Source organism: Triticum urartu, chromosome 5 (assembly GCF_003073215.2).
Source record: "Triticum urartu cultivar G1812 chromosome 5, Tu2.1, whole genome shotgun sequence".
In the NCBI taxonomy this organism is placed as follows: Eukaryota; Viridiplantae; Streptophyta; class Magnoliopsida; order Poales; family Poaceae; genus Triticum; species Triticum urartu.
Window position 1 is genome coordinate 342,686,542 of NC_053026.1, and position 18,175 is coordinate 342,704,716.

Sequence of the window (18,175 nt, forward strand, 5' to 3'; positions counted from 1 at the left end):
CCCAAAAATCATATAAAATAGCATATAAATGCATATAAAACATCCAAGGTTGATAATATAATATCATGCAACAATCAAAAATTATAGATACGTTGGAGACGTATCAAGCATCCCCAAGCTTAATTCCTGCTCGTCCTCGAGTAGGTAAATGATAAAAACATAATTTTTGATGTGGAATGCTACCTAACATATTTATCCATGTGATTCTCTTCATTGTGGCAAGAATATTCAGGTCTAAAAGATTCAAGATAAAAGTTTAATATTGACATAAAAATAGTAATACTTCAAGCATACTAACAAAGCAATCATGTCTTCTCAAAATAACATGGCCAAAGAAAGCTATCCCTACAAAATCATATATAGTCTGGCTATGCTCTATCTTCATCACACAAAATATTTAAGTCATGCTCAACCCCGATGACAAGACAAGCAATTGTTTCATACTTTTGATGTTCTCAAACTTTTTCAATCTTCACGCAATACATGAGCATGAGCCATGGACATAGCACTATAGGTGGAATAGAATGGTGGGTGTGGAGAAGACAAAAAGGACAAAATAGTCTCACATCAACTAGGCGTATCAACGGGCTATGGAGATGCCCATCAATAGATATCAATGTGAGTGAGTAGGGATTGCCATGCATCGGATGCACTAGAGCTATAAGTGTATGAAAGCTCAAAAAGAAACTAAGTGGGTGTGCATCCAACTCGCTTGCTCACGAAGACCTAGGACATTTTGAGTAAGCCAATCATTGGAATATACAAGCCAAGTTCTGTAATGAAAGATTCCCAGTAGTATATGAAAGTGACAACATAGGAGACTCTCTATCATGAAGATCATGGTGCTACTTTGAAGCACAAGTGTGGTAAAAGGATAGTAGCATTGCCCCTTCTCTCTTTTTCTCGCCTTTTTTGTTTTTTTTGTTTTTTATTTGGGCCTTTTTTATGTCCTCTTTTTTCCTTTTCTTTTTTTTCGTCCGGAGTCTCATCCCGACTTGTGGGGGAATCATAGTCTCCATCATCCTTTCCTCACCAGGACAATGCTCTAATAATGATGATCATCACACTTCTATTTACTTACAACTGAAGAATTACAACTCGATACTTAGAACAAAATATGACTCTATATGAATGCCTCCGGCGATGTACCGGGATGTGCAATGATTCAAGAGTGACATGTATGAAATTATGAACGGTGGCGTTGCCACAAATACAATGTCAACTACATGATGAAGCATGTCATAATAAATGGAACGGTGGAAAGTCGCATGGCAATATATCTCGGAATGGCTATGGAAATGCCATAATAGGTAGGTATGGTGGCTGTTTTGAGGAAGGTAAATGGTGGTGAGGAAGTCCTGGATTAGGGGGTATCCGGACAACCGGACTATATCCTTTGGCCGGACTGTTGGACTATGAAGATACAAGATTGAAGACTTTGTCCCGTGTCCGGATGGGACTCTCCTTAGCGTGGAAGGCAAGCTTGGCAATACGAATATGTAGATCACCTTCCTTGTAACCGACTCTGTGTAACCCTAGCCCCCTCCGGTGTCTATATAAACCAGAGGGTTTTAGTCCGTAGGACAACATACAATCATACCATAAGCTTTTAGGGTTTAGCCTCTCTGATCTTGTGGTAGATCAACTCTTGTACTACTCGTATTATCAAGAATAATCAAGCACGACGTAGGGTTTTACCTCCATCAAGAGGGGCCGAACCTGGGAAAAACATCGTGTCCCCTGCCTCATGTTACCATCCGCCTTAGACGCACAGTTCGGGGCCCCCTACCCGAGATTCGGCGGTTTTGACACCGACATTTGTGCTTTCATTGAGAGTTCCACCGTGCCATCGCCGTAAGGAAGGATGCCTTGTCTCGTTGTTAAAAACAACATTACCGCCGGGGGAGCCCTGGCTGTCGGCCAAACTCTCCAGCTAGGCAGTTTCATCATGACCGCCCGTTCGGCTGCTGCACCGACGATGACTTCTCGGGTCATCGAAAACAGCCTCCACGTCGGCTCAGAATTCGCCAAGCAGATGGATCCAGTGGAGCTCTCTTCCCTAAACGAGCTCTTGGATCGCATCGCCGCCTTGGGAGTCGCTACGGACTATGATCGGATTGGGCTTAAATCCGATCAAAGGGAGATTAACTCTCCACCGGTCACCTATCATATCGCGGTGGTGGAGGAACAATGCGGCGATTCTTCCTATATCTTGAGGACTAACTATGTCCGGATTCCTGAGCTCTCCGAGCCGGATACCCGTTTACGGGAGGACATCACCCAAGCCCTGAACCTAGAGTCAGGCAGCGGGCCAGACTCATCGGGCAACATCCCGGAATCCGAACTTCCAAGATTGGAAACACCTCGGCCCCTGGGTCTCAGATCGGGTAAGGGTTCGGACTCAAACACAACCACCCACCTAGACATAAACGATCTTTCCCACACCAGGCAAGAGCCCCATGAAACAGTACATCATTATTGGGCCAGATTCCTCCTTGTGATGAACAAGGTTAAGGACTGCCGCGAGGAAGACACAGTCTCATTTTTCTGCAATAACTGCACGGACAAGGGAATACTTAACGCCATAAGTCGCCGTGACATATCACGCTTCGCCGACTTGGCGTCCATAGTACGAAAGTACTGCGCGATGGAAAGTGCCTGGAAAACCGAAACAAAATTTTGGGATAATCCGGCTCCGAATATACACCCAGTCTGAAGTAAAAGGGTGCACTATCATAAGACACCCGAGTTAATTACAAAGAAGCAAAAACCCTCTATAGGGCGTGGAACCGTATTGGAGGGATGGCTCAACGGACCCTGCAAAATTCATAGTACAGCGGATACCATACCAACACACAGACTTAGAGCATGTTGGATACTCCGGCAGGTGGCCAAAAGCGGCGAGGATCTTCTCATCCCAGATGCCACAGAGCACCATCCGAGGGATAAGAATACGGTATCAACAGTCTTTGAGACCTTCGCATCAAATAATAGGCGCAAGCGAACACTCCGCAGCATTGCTGAAATCTGCCACATGGCAGCAATAAATCCATGGAGCGACACGGCTATTACCTTCAATGCCAGTGACGAACCTAAATTCCGAACAGCCCGAGCACCAGCTGCACTGGTCCTCAGTCCAATTGTGGACGGCTTTCGACTCACCAAAGTACTCATGGACGGCGGCAGTGGATTAAACCTCATCTATGAGGAAACTCTTCAAAAAATGGAAGACTGGAACCGCATTGAGCAAAGTAGCACAACCTTCAGAGGAATCATCCCCAGTCGAGAAGCACGCTGTGCTGGGAAAATCACACTAGATGTGGTATTCGGCACAGCGGAGAACTATAGGTCCGAAGAAATTACATTCCATGTGGCCCCGTTCAGTAGTGGATACCACGCCCTTTTAGGGCGGGAGGCATTCACGATCTTCCAAGCCATACCCCATTATGGGTACATGAAGCTCAAAATGCCCGGGCCCAACGGAATCATCACTCTCGCTAGTGATCCGGACACAGCACTCCGCGCTGAAAACAAAACAGCCGCATTGGCCCTCGAGGCATTATCCGAAGCCCTTTCGGCCAAGGAATTAACTGCGCTACGCTCGACAGTGGACAGGGACGATGTGATACTTGACAAGAGATCCAAGTCCACCTCTTTTAAACCAGCGGATGAAATATTCAAATTCCAAATCCACCCAACGGACCCTACAAAAACAGCCTCCATCGAGGCACAGTTAAACCCCGCCGTGGACACCGCACTATGAGAGTTCCTGCGCAAGAATTGGGACATATTCGCCTGGCACCCCTCAGACATGCTAGGAATCCCACGCAGGCTGGCCGAGCACAGCCTCAATATTCTAAAGGGTTTGAAGCCGGTCAAGCAGACTCTTCGGCGTTTCTCTGAACCTAAGAGACAAGCTATGGGAGAAGAACTAGCCAAGTTATTAGAGGACGGATTCATTAGAGAAATAAAACACCTGGACTGGCTAGCAAACCTGGTGATGGTACCAAAGAAGGACAAATCCTGGCGCCTGTGTGTCGATTTTAAGGACCTCAAGAAGGCCTTCCCAAAGGATCCCTTCCCCCTCCCATGCATTGATCAAATTATCGATGCTACCGCAGGACACGAGTCATTGTGTTTCCTCGACGCATACTCCGGCTACCACAAAATCAAGATGGCGGAGTCCGACTGAGGGAGTCCTGGATTAGGGGGTGTTCGGGTAGCCGAACTATACCTTCACCCGGACTCCTGGACTATGAAGATACAAGATTGAAGACTTCGTCCCGTGTCTGGATGGGACTTTCCTTGGCGTGGAAGGCAAGCTTGGCGATGCGGATATTCAAGATCTCCTACCATTGTAACCGACTTTATGTAACCCTAACCCTATCCGGTGTCTATATAAATCGGAGGGTTGTAGTCCGTAGGCAATCAACTCCATACACAACAATCATACCATAGGCTAGCTTCTAGGGTTTAGCCTCCTTGATCTCGTGGTAGATCTACTCTTGTACTACCCATATCATCAATATTAATCAAGCAGGAGTAGGGTATTACCTCCATCGAGAGGGCCCGAACCTGGGTAAAACAAAGTGTTCCCTGCCTCCTGTTACCATCCGGCCTAGACGCACAGTTTGGGACCCCCTACCCGAGATCCGCCGGTTTTGACACCGACATTGGTGCTTTCATTGAGAGTTCCTCTGTGTCATCGCCTTTAGGCCCGATGGCTCCTTTGATCATCAACAACGACACGGTCCAGGGTGAGACTTTTCTCCCCGGGCAGATCTTCGTCTTCGGCGGCTTCGCTCTGCGGGCCAATTCGCTCGGCCACTTGGAGCAGATCGAAAGCTACGCCCCTGGCCATCAAGTCAGGTTTGGAAGCTTAAACTACACTGCCGACATCCGCGGAGACTTGATCTTCGACGGGCTCGAGCCACGGCCAAGCGCGGCGCACTATCTCGAGGGGCATGATCTAGCTCTGCCCCCGGACAGTGTCCTGGAGGCCGCACACGCATCGGTTCGGACCCCTAACTCGGAGCCTATTGCGCCAATCGAGGATGAACGGTTGGACGTCACCTCAGGGGCTGTGATCCCAAAAGCTATCAAGCCGAATGCTAGCCCCACACTCTGCACGACCTGTGACTCCGAGGATCCGGACTCCTCCCCGGACTCCGAACCCCCCACGCCCCTGCCAATCGAATCCGATTGGGCGCCGATAATGGAGTTCACCGCCGTAGACATCTTTCAGCATTCGCCTTTTGGCGACATCCTGAATTCTCTTAAGTCCCTCTCTTTATTAGGAGAGCCCTGGCCGGACTACGGTCAGCGATGGTGGAATACGAACGATGAGGAAATTCAAAGCCCACCCACCACCCACTTTGTAGCCACTGTCAACGATCTAACCGACATGCTTGACTTCAGCTCTGAAGACATCGATGGCATGGACCACGATGTAGGAGACGAACAGGAACCAGCACCTGTAGGGCGCTGGAAGGCCACCTCGTCATATGACATATATATGGTGGACACTCCAAAAGATGGAGATGGCGATGGAACAGTGGGGGATGACGCCCCCAAGAAACAGCCAAAGCGCCGGCGTCAGCGGCGCCGCTCTAAATCCCGCCAAAGCAAAAACGGTGATTCCGGCACGGGAGATAATACTACCCCAGACAACACCGAAGAACACCCACCTCAGCAAGATTCGGCACAGGAAGATGGAGAAGCCAGCCCTCATGAGAGAGCGGCAGACCGAGAGGTCGAGGATGATAACTATACGCCTCCCTCCGAAGACGAGGCAAGCCTCGATGACGACGAATTCGTCATACCATCAGACCCCGCCGAACAAGAGCGTTTTAAACGCAGGCTTTTAGCCACGGCAAGCTGCCTCAAGAAAAAGCAGCAACAGCTTAGAGCTGCCCGAGATTTGCTAGCCGACAGATGGACTGAAGTCCTTGCGGCCGAAGAGTATGAACTCGAACGCCCCTCCAAGAGTTACCCGAAGCGCAGGCCGCTACCCCGATCAGAGGAGGAAGCACCTACATCACCAGCGCATGACATGGCAGACCGGCCACCTCGCAGCCGCGACAGAGAGGCCTCTCGGCCCTCCACCCAAGCCATGCCCCGGCGCCGCTCAACTAAGGCACGGGAAAATGCGCCCGACCTGCGAGACATACTGGAGGATAAGGCAAGACAAACAAGATCGATCTACGGATCGCGCAGGCGCCCTACAGCATGTGATAATGATCTTCACGTCGGATACAACAAATCCGGCCGGGCCGAACACAACAGACATAGCTCTTCCGAGCTGCGTCGTGATATAGCCCAGTACAGAGGCGCCGCACACCCGCTATGCTTCACGAATGAAGTAATGGATCATAAAATCCCAGAGGGTTTCAAACCCGTAAACATCGTATCATACGATGGCACAACAGACCCGACGGTATGGATCGAGGATTATCTCCTTCACATCCACATGGCACGTGGCGATGATCTACACGCCATCAAATACCTCCCGCTCAAACTTAAAGGACCAGCCCGGCATTGGCTTAACAACTTGCCAGCAGACTCAATCGGTTCTTGGGAGGACCTGGAAGCCGCATTCCTTGACAACTTCCAGGGCACTTACGTGCAACCGCCGGATGCCGACGACTTAAGCCACATAATTCAGTAGCCAGAAGAATCGGCCAGATAATTCTGGACACGGTTCCTAACAAAGAAAAACCAGATAGTCGACTGTCCGGATGCAGAGGCCCTAGCAGCCTTCAAGCATAACATCCGCGACGAGTGGCTTGCCCGGCACCTGGGATAGGAAAAGCCGAAATCCATGGCAGCCCTCACGACACTCATGACCCGCTTTTGCATGGGAGAAGACAACTGGTTAGCTCACAATAACAACTTATCAAAGAACCCTGGTAATTCGGATACCAAGGACAAAAGTGGCAGGACACGTCGGAATAAGCAAAAACGCCGCGTTAACAGCGACAGCAATGAAGACACGGCAGTCAATGCCGGATTCAAAGGCTATAAATCCGGTCAGCGGAAAAAGCCATTCAAAAAGAATACTCAGGGCCCATCCAGTTTGGACCGAATACTCGATCGCTTGTGCCAGATACATGGCACCCCCGAAAGGCCAGCCAATCACACTAACAGGGATTGTTGGGTCTTCAAGTAGGCAGGCAAGTTAAGGGCCAAAAACAGAGACAAGGGGCTGCACAGCTACGACGAGGAGCCCAAGCCGCTGAACAACAATGGACAGAAGGGCTTTCCCCCACAAGTGCGGACGGTGAACATGATATACGCAACCCACATTCCCAAGCGGGAGCGGAAGCGTGCGCTACGGGACGTATACGCGATAAAGCCAGTCGCCCCAAAGTTCAACCCATGGTCCTCCTGCCCGATCACTTTTGATCGAAGGGACCATCCCACTAGCATCCGTCATGGCGGCTTCGCCGCATTGGTTCTCGACCCAATCATCGACGGATTTCATCTCACAAGAGTCCTCATGGATGGCGGCAGTAGCCTGAACCTGCTTTATCAGGATACAGTGCGGAAAATGGGCATAGATCCCTCAAGGATTAAGCCCACAAGAACGACCTTTAAAGGCATTATACCAGGTGTAGAAGCCAACTGTACAGGCTCATTAACACTTGACGTGGTCTTCGGATCCCCGGACAATTTCCGAAGCGAAGAGTTAATCTTCGATATAGTCCCGTTTCGCAGTGGCTATCACGCCCTGCTCGGACGAACCGCATTCGCAAAATTCAATGCGGTGCCACACTACACATATCTCAAGCTCAAGATGCTAGGCCCTCGAGGAGTAATTACGGTCAACGGAAACACCGAACGCTCCCTTCGTACGGAGGAGCATACGGCGGCTCTCGCAGCGGAGGTACAAAGTAGCCTTCTCAGGCAATTCCCCAGTCCGGCCATTAAAAAGTCAGACACTGCCAAGCGCGCCCGGAGTAACCCACAGCAGAACAGCTTGGCACACCCAGAGCAAGTGTAGCAATGCGGCCCCAACCCCAGCTTTTGCGACATAGCGAAACCAGTACCTCGCGTACATAACTACGCCCTTGAAATACCATGGGCACAGGGGAAGGGGCACAATAACGGCACGCCCAAAATACGGCTTAAAACGTACTAGGGGCTGCCGGATTCTTTTCTTAATTTTTTCTTACTTTCAGGACTCCATACTTCGGACGACCTGTTCGGCAATTCGACTGCTGCACAAACGATGCAAGATCCAGGGAGGCAGACAAGCCATGCCGCATTATGGAACTCCCAGGTGGTCTCTGTTACGAGCGGTATACCTATTTTAAATACAATTCCGCGGCCTGCCCCTGGTCAGGACATACTGAATAGTCCAATATCTTTTGCTTGCCAAACTATTTGTATCGTTCGGCTTTGATAAATAGCCTCTATATAAACAATGCATAGCTTTTGTCTATTTTCTGCATTACTCTCTTTTATATATGTTCATTAATGACATGTTGCACCCGTACACTGTGGTACGGCAAGTACGCCAGGGGCTTCAGTACCCTTTAATATGGTGTGAGAAGTCCGTACACTTTCACAAGTGTGGCACCCCGAACTTATAGCACTATATGCATCGGCTCCGAATCATGATTTAGGTCAATAGTTGGGTTTGCCCGGCTCCTATGTTTTGGTGCCTTACGTTCCACTATATCGGCTAAGGTAGCACTAGGAGAACCACTGCGATTGTGCCCCGGTTGAGCTGGGTTAAGCACCTCAGTGGAGAAAGCTAAAACTGACTGTCATGATGAGGCGAGAGACCGGTCGCTGTTCGAGAGGTTTTTCGAGTCCCTAAAGACTTATGCCGCTTCGAGCGAGGAGCCGGATTTTTTCCGGCCAAGGCGTGGATAGCTCCCCGAACTCGGTCTTCCGAACTAGGCGCTTCGCCGAAATTTAAAATTATAAAGTTCTATGGCTAAGTGAGAGTGTTCAAGCATTATAGTCCGATTGCCTGGTTCGTTGTGCTGAGCGCCTCCCTCGAAGGACCCAACTATGGGAAAAAGAGCGCTCAGGTTTATCCTGAACACCCCAGCACTAGTGGCATGGGGGCAGAAGCCGACGACTGACCATCTCTCAATTTTTTGATAAACGGCCGCACAGAAAATAATATTTTAAATTCAACAAGCATTGCTTAAAGCGCCTATGAACAAGTTTTCAGCGCACAGGATAAAAACGAGCGAGTTTATTCAAAAATTACATCCTTGGTACATTCATCCGCCACAAGGTGGGCACCTGCAAGAACATCCTTGTAATAGTTCTTGGGCTTGCGATGCTCCTTCCCCGGCGGCGGCCCATCCCTCACAAGCTTCTCACCGTCCAGCTTACCCCAGTGCACCTTCACACGGGCAAGGGCCCTACGGGCTCCTTCGATGCAGACGGACCGCTTGATGACCTCGAGCCTTGGACAGGCCTCCACCAGCCGCCGCACCAGCCCGAAGTAGCTCCCATGCAGGGCCTCTCCGGGCCACAGCCAAACTATGAAGCCCTTCATGGCCTGTTCGGCCGCCTTGTGGAGCTCGACCAGCTGTTTCAGCTGGTCGCTCAAGGGCACAGGGTGTCCGGCCTCAGCATACTGAGACCAGAACACCTTCTCCGTCGAGCTGCCCTCTTCAGCTCGGTAGAATGCGGCGGCGTCGGATACGCTGCGGGGAAGATCTGCGAATGCCCCTGGAGAACTCCAAATTCGGGTAAGTAACAAGTAGTTTACTTTTATATTTCTGCTTTGCATAAAGAATGCCTTACCCGCTGCTATCTTTTTCACCTCCTCCAACTCTTGGAGGACCTTTTGGGCTTCGGCCTTGGCAGACTTGGCAGTCTCAAGGGCCGCTGCGAGCTTGGACGCTTGGGTCTTTGACTCAAGCTCCAAACTCTCATGTTTTTTCATGAGAGACTGAAGCTCTTGCTGCACCTCGCCGACCTGAGCCCCAAGTTTCTCTCGCTCGGTGCGCTCCACGGCCGTTTTCTTTTCGTCCTCGGACAGCGCCTGCTTGAGGGTCACCACCTCAGTCGTGGCCCCTATAATAAGCAGTGCAATCCTGTTATTTTTTGCAATCATGCCTCTCTATAGGCACTTTTTCTGTAAGGTATTTCCTACCTTCTTTTTCCTCGAGCTGCCGCTTGGCAAGGCCGAGCTCTTGCTCGGTCCGCTCGAGTCCCTGTTTCAGGGCACCCACCTCCGCAGTCAGTGTGGCGGTGGCTAGCAGCGAAGCCTGCATACGCATATTGACTCTTTTTGTTAGACTCCTGCGAAATTTACTAGATCCTCTCTTCGGCTTTTCTTTCCGAACGCCAAACAAAGCATGAAGGGCTACGGTCTATGCGGTACTATTTTTATATATTTTTACTTACCTCGAAGCCTGTTAGAAGGCTAGCGCAAGCTTCAGTCAGTCCGCTCTTAGCGGACTGAACCTTCTGGATCACCGTACTCATAATAGTACGGTGCTCCTCGTCGATGGAGGCGCCATCAAGCACCTCAAGCAGATTGTCCAGCACATCCGGTTGGACGGAGGCCGCCGGCTCAGAAGGCTTGCTCCTCTTGGAAGGAGTTCGCCTACCGCGGTCCGGAACTGTTAAAGATTCCGGCGTGGTGTCCGGCATAAAGCCGGACTTGGAGCCCTGGGGGGTCTTGTCCCCTTTACTCCTGGGGTCTGGGAGGTCGCCTTGCGGCTCCTCCAGGACCACCTCCTCCTGCCCCGGAGCTCGTTGCGACGCCGCTTCGGTGTCGTCCGCAGTGCGGGGGGAGACAGCGGGCGGAACTGAGTTCACGTCCGATGAATCCAGGGAGCCGCTCGACGACTCGTTGAGTTCGGCCCGGGGCGGACTGCATAATTACATTCGACATTAGGGAAAGCTATGCAACAAAGGAACATCATGAGTTATTCTGATATCCGAACTTACGATTTCGCCAGACGCTTGGCCCTGTTTGGCCACTCCTCTTCGCCCTCTTCGGCGTTGGGGGCGTAGTCCGGCGGAGGGGTCTTCCTTTTCCTAGACCCCTCGGCCTCCCCTGTTGGGGCGGCCTTCCTCTTCTCTCCTCCCTCCGCTGGGGGGGGAGAGTTTTCTTCTTCCTCCTCGTTTTCGCGGGAGGAGGGCGTCTCGGACTCATCGGACGACGAGTCCAACACCACCATATGTCGGGAACTCTTTCGAGTCCCCGTGGCCTTCTTCTTCTTGGCCTTCTTCTCCGGCACCACATAAGGTGCCGGAACCAGCAGCTTCGCTAGTAGAGCGGGGGCTGGGTCTTCGGGCAAGGGAGCCGGACAGTTAATCGATCTGGACTTCGCCCGCCAAGCCTGTCAAAGGTAAGGGAGTTTAGATCCCGCATAGAGTCAAACTATGAAAAAACTTAACATCCTATAAAAGGTGAAAATAGCCTACCTCGCTAGCGTGACGCTGCGAGCTGTATCTGCGGTCCTCGGAAGCGAATGTGGGAGCCTCGACGCCTTTGGTTAGCACCCTCCAAACGTCTTCATACGTCGTGTCGAAGAGCCTGTTAAGGGTTCGGTGCTGCGCCGGGTCGAACTCCCACAGATTAAAGTCCCGTGGTTGACACGGGAGGATCCGGAGGACGAGCATAACCTGGACTACATCGACGAGCTTGATCGGCCTGCTCACCAGGGACTGGATGCATGTCTGCAGTCCGGTCAGCTCTTTTTCGTCGCCCCACGACAGGCCCGTCTCTTTCCAGGACATAAGCCGCGTGGGGGGTCCGGATCGGAACTCGGGGGCTGCGGTCCATTTCGGATCGTGCGGCTCGGTGATGTAAAACCACCACGATTGCCACCCCTTCAGGGTCTCCACGAAGGAGCCCTCGAGCCATAGGACGTTGGCCATCTTGCCCGCCATGGCGCCTCCGCACTCCGCCTGGCTGCCGCGCATCACCTTGGGCTTGACGTTGAAGGTCTTGAGCCAGAGGCCGAAATGGGGGCGGATGCGGAGGAAAGCCTCGCACACGACGATAAACGCCGAGATGTTGAGGATGAAGTTCGGGGCCAGATCGTGGAAATCCAGGCCATAGTAAAACATGAGCCCCCGGACAAATGGGTGGAGTGGAAAACCCAGTCCGTGGAGGAAGTGGGGAAGAAATACTACCCTCTCATGGGGCCTGGGGTGGGGATAAGCTGCCCCTCCTCGGGAAGCCGGTGCGCGATGTCTTTGGACAAGTATCCGGCCTTCCTTAGCTTTTTGACATGGCCCTCCGTGACGGAGGAGACCATCCACTTGCCTCCTGCTTCGGAGATTGCTGGAGAAGGTTGAGGTAGGAAGTGCGGGCTTGGGCGCTGGAGCTCGAGTGCGCAGGAGATGGACAGGCAAAGGAGGAAGAAGGCATAGGTAAAAAGGTGGATCCTTATCCCCTTATATGGGCGGATGCGGTTGTGCATCCCCACCAGCCTAGTAAAACTCGCTTGCCTCCCAAGCGCCGTGATAAATGGCGCGGTTAGGGTTACCCATGTCCGTATTGATGAGAATCCCGTAAAGGGGGTACACGATCTCTGCTTTGACAAGACGTGCCAAGGAAACCGCCTCGCAAAACATGCTGAGGTGGAAAAGTAAAAAACGATTCGAGTAAAGGACTTGGCTGTAGCGTGATGACACACTGCGGAATACGTCAGCAGATTTGATTTGTGTTAATATTATTCTCTCTATGGCAATATGTGGAAGCTTATTTTGCAGAGCCGGACACTACTCTTGGTGTTTACAATCTTCTATGAAGGACTTGGAGGAGGAACCCGCCTTGCAATGCCGAAGACAATTTGCGCGCCGGACTCGTCGTCATTGAAGCCTGGTTCACGGGCTACTGAGGGAGTCCTGGATTAGGGGGTGTTCGGGTAGCCGGACTATACCTTCAGCCGGACTCCTGGACTATGAAGATACAAGATTGAAGACTACGTCCCGTGTCCGGATGGGACTTTCCTTGGCGTGGAAGGCAAGCTTGGTGATGCGGATATTCAAGATCTCCTACCATTGTAACCGACTTTATGTAACCCTAACCCTATCCGGTGTCTATATAATCCGGAGGGTTGTAGTCCGTAGGCAATCAACTCCATACACAACAATCATACCATAGGCTAGCTTCTAGGGTTTAGCCTCCTTGATCTCGTGGTAGATCTACTCTTGTACTACCCATATCATCAATATTAATCAAGCAGGAGTAGGGTATTACCTCCATCGAGAGGGCCCGAACCTGGGTAAAACAAAGTGTTCCCTGCCTCCTATTACCATTCGGCCTAGACGCACAGTTCGGGACCCCCTACCCGAGATCCGCCGGTTTTGACACCGACACCGACCAAGCTGCAACGGCATTTATCACACCATACGGCCCCTTCTGTTTCAACACAATGCCTTTCAGGCTCAAAAACGCCGGCGCAACATATCAACGCATGATTCAGACATGTCTGAATAAACAGATCGGCAAAACAGTAGAGGCGTACGTAGATGACGTGGTCGTCAAAACCAAGCACGTCGACTCTCTAATAGACGACTTGAGGCTCACATTCGACAACCTCCGAAAATGCGACATCAAGCTCAATCCGGAAAAATGCGTTTTCGGCGTACCGGCCGGAAAGCTCATGGGCTTCATTGTCTCCAATAGAGGAATTGAAGCTAATCCGGCCAAAATCCGAGCTCTGTCACAGTTAGCTACCCCATCAGACCACAAACAAATCCAGAAATTAACTGGATGTGTGGCGGCTCTAAGCCGCTTTATCTCCCGCTTAGGAGAAAAGGCATTACCCCTTTATCGCCTCCTTCGACGCAACAACCACTTCGAGTGGACGGACGCTGCCACAGCCGGATTGGAAGAAATAAAAGCCATACTAGCAACCAACCCAATCCTGGCCGCGCCAAACATCGGCGAACCAATGCCGTTGTACATTGCGGCAACTCACCAGGTTGTAAGCGCAGTGCTCGTCGTCGAACAAGAAGCGGACGGACATAAATCCCCCCTTCAAAAGCCGGTATATTATGTATCCACTGTCCTCACTCCATGCAAGTCACGGTACCCACATTATCAAAAGATAGCCTATGCGGTATTCATGGCATCCCGAAAGCTGCGACACTACTTTCAAGAGTGTTCGATTACAGTAGCCTCGGAAGTGCCACTTAATGATATTATAAACAACCGCGACGCCACGGGCCGAATTGCCAAATGGGCCATTGAGATCCTCCCGTTCGACATAACATACAAACCCTGGCAAGCCATTAAATCGCAAGTATTGGCCGACTTTGTCGCCGAATGGACGGAAGCCGAACTACCTAAAGAGTACGACGCATGCTCCAATTCAATCATGCACTTCGAAGGCTCCAAAATGTTGGCTGGTCTGGGGGCTGGCGTCGTCCTTACGTCCCCAACCGGAGATACAGTTCAATACGTACTACAGATACTGTATACGGACTCCAACAATGTAGCCAAATACTAAGCCCTGTTACATGGTCTCCGGATGGCAGTTGCCATGGGCATTCAACGCCTGGAGGTGCGTGGGGATTCGAACCTCACAATATCCCAAATAAATGGAGACTTCGATGCCAAGTATCCGAAGATGGCGGCCTATCGCAACACCGTCCTAAAGATGTCAGCTCGGTTCAAGGGGCTCGAATTTCACCATGTGGCTCGGGAAAACAATCAGGCGGCAGATATCCTCGCCCGCATCAGCGCAAAACGCGATGCGATCTCCCCAACATCTTTTTGGAAAGGTTGTTTAAGTCATCCGTGGTATGGGAAGGGGACACCGGTAACAATAGTCCGGACCCGACCAAAATGCTCGATACCGAACACTCTGACATGATCGGAGGCTCTGCCACCGAAATAACACCTTCAGCCCACGTAATAATGGCCATCATCGCCCCGTGGACAGAACCATTCCTGGCCTACCTAACTAGGCAGGAACTTCCCAAGGACCAAAATGAGGCACGCGGCATAGTCCGGTGATCTAAAGCCTACAGGGTCCATGAGGGAGAGCTGTATAAAAAAAGCACTACCGGAGTCCTTCAAAGGTGCATCTCCGAAGAGGAAGGGCGAAAACTTTTGGCAGAAATTCACGCCGGACTTGGCGGCCACCACGCCGCAGCCCGAGCCCTTGTAAGCAAGGCCTTCCGTATAGGTTTTTATTGGCCGACGGCCCGGGTAGATGCACAGGACTCGGTCCAACGCTGCGTCGGTTGCCAGCTTTTTGCAAACCAAAGCCACATGCCACCCACCGCCCTCCAAACAATCCCCATTACCTGGCCCTTCGCGGTCTGGGGGCTTGACATGGTTGGACCCCTTAAAGGGGAACCCATAAGAAAAAAATACTTACTGGTCATGGTGGATAAATTCACCAAATGGATAGAAGCCAAACCTGTTAAAACGGCTGAATCTGTACCGGTGATAGACTTCATATCCGGGGCTGTACACCGTTATGGCGTCCCCCACGGCATCATCACTGACAATGGCACGAACTTTATGGCCGACGAGGTAAAACTCTGGTGCAGCAACATGGGCATCAAGCTCGATTATGCTTCTGTCTATCACCCACAAACCAACGGCCAAGTTGAGCAAGCAAATGGTATTATCATGAGCGGCATCAAACCCAGATTAGTGCTGTCCTTAAAGGAGTCTAACCCGCACTGGGTAGAGGAGCTCGACTTCGTACTCTGGGGGCTGCGAACCACGCCGAATCGTACTACCGGACACACACCCTTCTTTATGGTGTACGACGCAGAGGCGGTTCTGCCCTGCGACATAATTCATGACTCTCCTCGAGTGCGCATGTACGAAGAAAGAGAAGCCGAGCTCGATCGGCAGGACAGTCTGGACACCCTGGAGGAGGAGCGCGACGTGGCAAAAGCCCGTCCCGCATTCTATCAGCAACAGGCTCGAAGATACCAAAGCAGAGAAGTACGGGCCAAAACTTATAACATTGGCGAGTTAGTTCTACGCCTGCCGGAGAAGAAAAAGACCAAGCTCGAGCCCAAATGGGAAGGTCCCTTCATTATTGACCAAGTTCTAACCGGTGTAGCATGCCGTCTGCGGGATGCATCAAATAATCGACTTGAGCCGAACCCATGGAACGCAGCCAGGCTCCGAAGATTCTACGCCTAGTGCCGGACTCTATGTTTGTCTCCTTCCTCTGTCCATTTTTCGCATTTACATTATCTGTCTTTTTTCTCTTTCTTTCTTTTATTCTTTCTCAAGGCCTTCAAGGGCCAACTTGTGCCTTGCTTGCACACTATTGACGCGCTAACCGCACTCGTTATACCTGGGGGCTTCTTACACAGAAGCTTTATTATTTATCTGGGCTTCATGCCCCGCACATGTGTTATTCTTCCGCATGTACCTTTTCTTCGCCATTATATGCATCAATATGACTTAAGTTTTGGCCAAGCTGGGTTGCCTGGATCTTGTATTTATGCCCTATGTTCCCGTTAATTCGGCTAGGGCATAAGGGGAGCACCTCTGCTATTGTTACTGCCAGGTCAGCCGGATGTGTACCTCAGACTGGGTGAAGCCGAAAGCTAGCATTCTTAAGGGAATATTCGGTCGGTGAACAAAAGATGATTTTTATTTATTTTCCATATGTGCCCCCAGATGTTTTTGCCTGCGTTTCCTCTCGCAGCCCGAACATGCACTGTAGGGCATGCGTACCCAGGGAAAGGAACCCTTAACATAACTATTCTCCCTGGAAGATGTTTCTTACTACCCATGTAATATAACATAACTAGTTGGGTACTTGTCTGTTCAAGCACTAATGACCCCTATGCCTGGTTTCCACGCATACCCCGGTTCTTATATAACTGAGCGGGTATTCGGATACACTCCGGACTATCGGGTCCCGAGGTTGAAGCAAAAAGGTCCGCCATGACAAATGATTTACAATCCGGCTAGAAGGCATTATACATGTCACTTTAATTACATAGTCATGTAGACTGACTAAATTCCTCTTCTATACCATCCAACAGGCTGTCTAGCCTACAATCCTGTTGGGGATACTTTGCGGCTAATTATACTTGCCCATACACTAAGCTAACAGGGATCTCTTTCCCATCGGGCCCCATAGGTCCGACCTCGGCCATGTGGTTTGGGTCAGCCTTGGTATACCGCGTCTTCACCATGGCCCAGGCTTCCCTGGCACCTTGACGGCATGCCGATATCTTCCATAATCGGAAGCGCCGCCGTGCTCCCTTGAGCTTCTCCGCAAGCTCTCCAATGCCTTCTGGCAGGGAGACGGATGGCCACAAGGCCTGGGCAATACCTTGCATCACCTGCCGAACTTGTCCGTGCAGTCGTGAGAGCTCGGGTAGAAGATCACCCGCAGACCCGGGCATCTCCTCCGTGGGATGACCCGTCAGCATACCTGCAGACATAATTCTGTTAGCCAGCTTCTCCGCCGCCCCCTTTTAAGGGTTCATCCAAGCACTTACTGAAAATGCCGCGTCGAAGCCGCTTATTCTCCTTCTCGGAGTCCGCAAGCTGGGCTCGAACATCCTTCAGTTCCACGCTCAGCTTGGTATTGGCGTCTTGGAGATTGTTTTTCTCCCGCCTGACCTCAGTCAGCATGCGTTCGCCAGCCTTTAGCTGTCGTACGACATGCTGGTCCTCCGGATTCTCTCTGGATTCATCTGCAATATCTATTGTTAGATCTGCAGGCACAACCGCATGCTATATGTAACCTATCATTCTTTGAAAGAAATGTTACCAACTAGGGACTTTTTAGGTTCCTTCAATGCGGCAACGGCGGCCCAAAGTTGAGTCTTGCATTCCTCCAGCTCCTGTGACAGTCGAGTATTCTTCTCTGTAAGAACCTGCATAATAGATGATCCTTAAATCAGTTTTGCTAACTGTTTCAAGTCTCAGGGGCTACCGATACATATAATCGTCAGATTTGCTTACCCGTACATCCCTTACATACTGGTCCATGGCTCTGGCTAGACCATTTTGAGCAGCACGGAGGTACGCGTCTCCAGAATTGAAGGCATCAAATGCCTCTGGTGAGAAGCAAGCGTCACAGAGTATGGACCGGCGACGCCTATGATTCATGGTGCTCTCCACTTCTGAATTTGTAGCGGATAGTCTATCTGCATCCTCTGTAGGGGGAGTATCCGACGTCCGCCCCATGTCGGCTTCCGCCTCTATGTCCGGTCCTGGAGCCCGACTGGTGGAAGCATGATC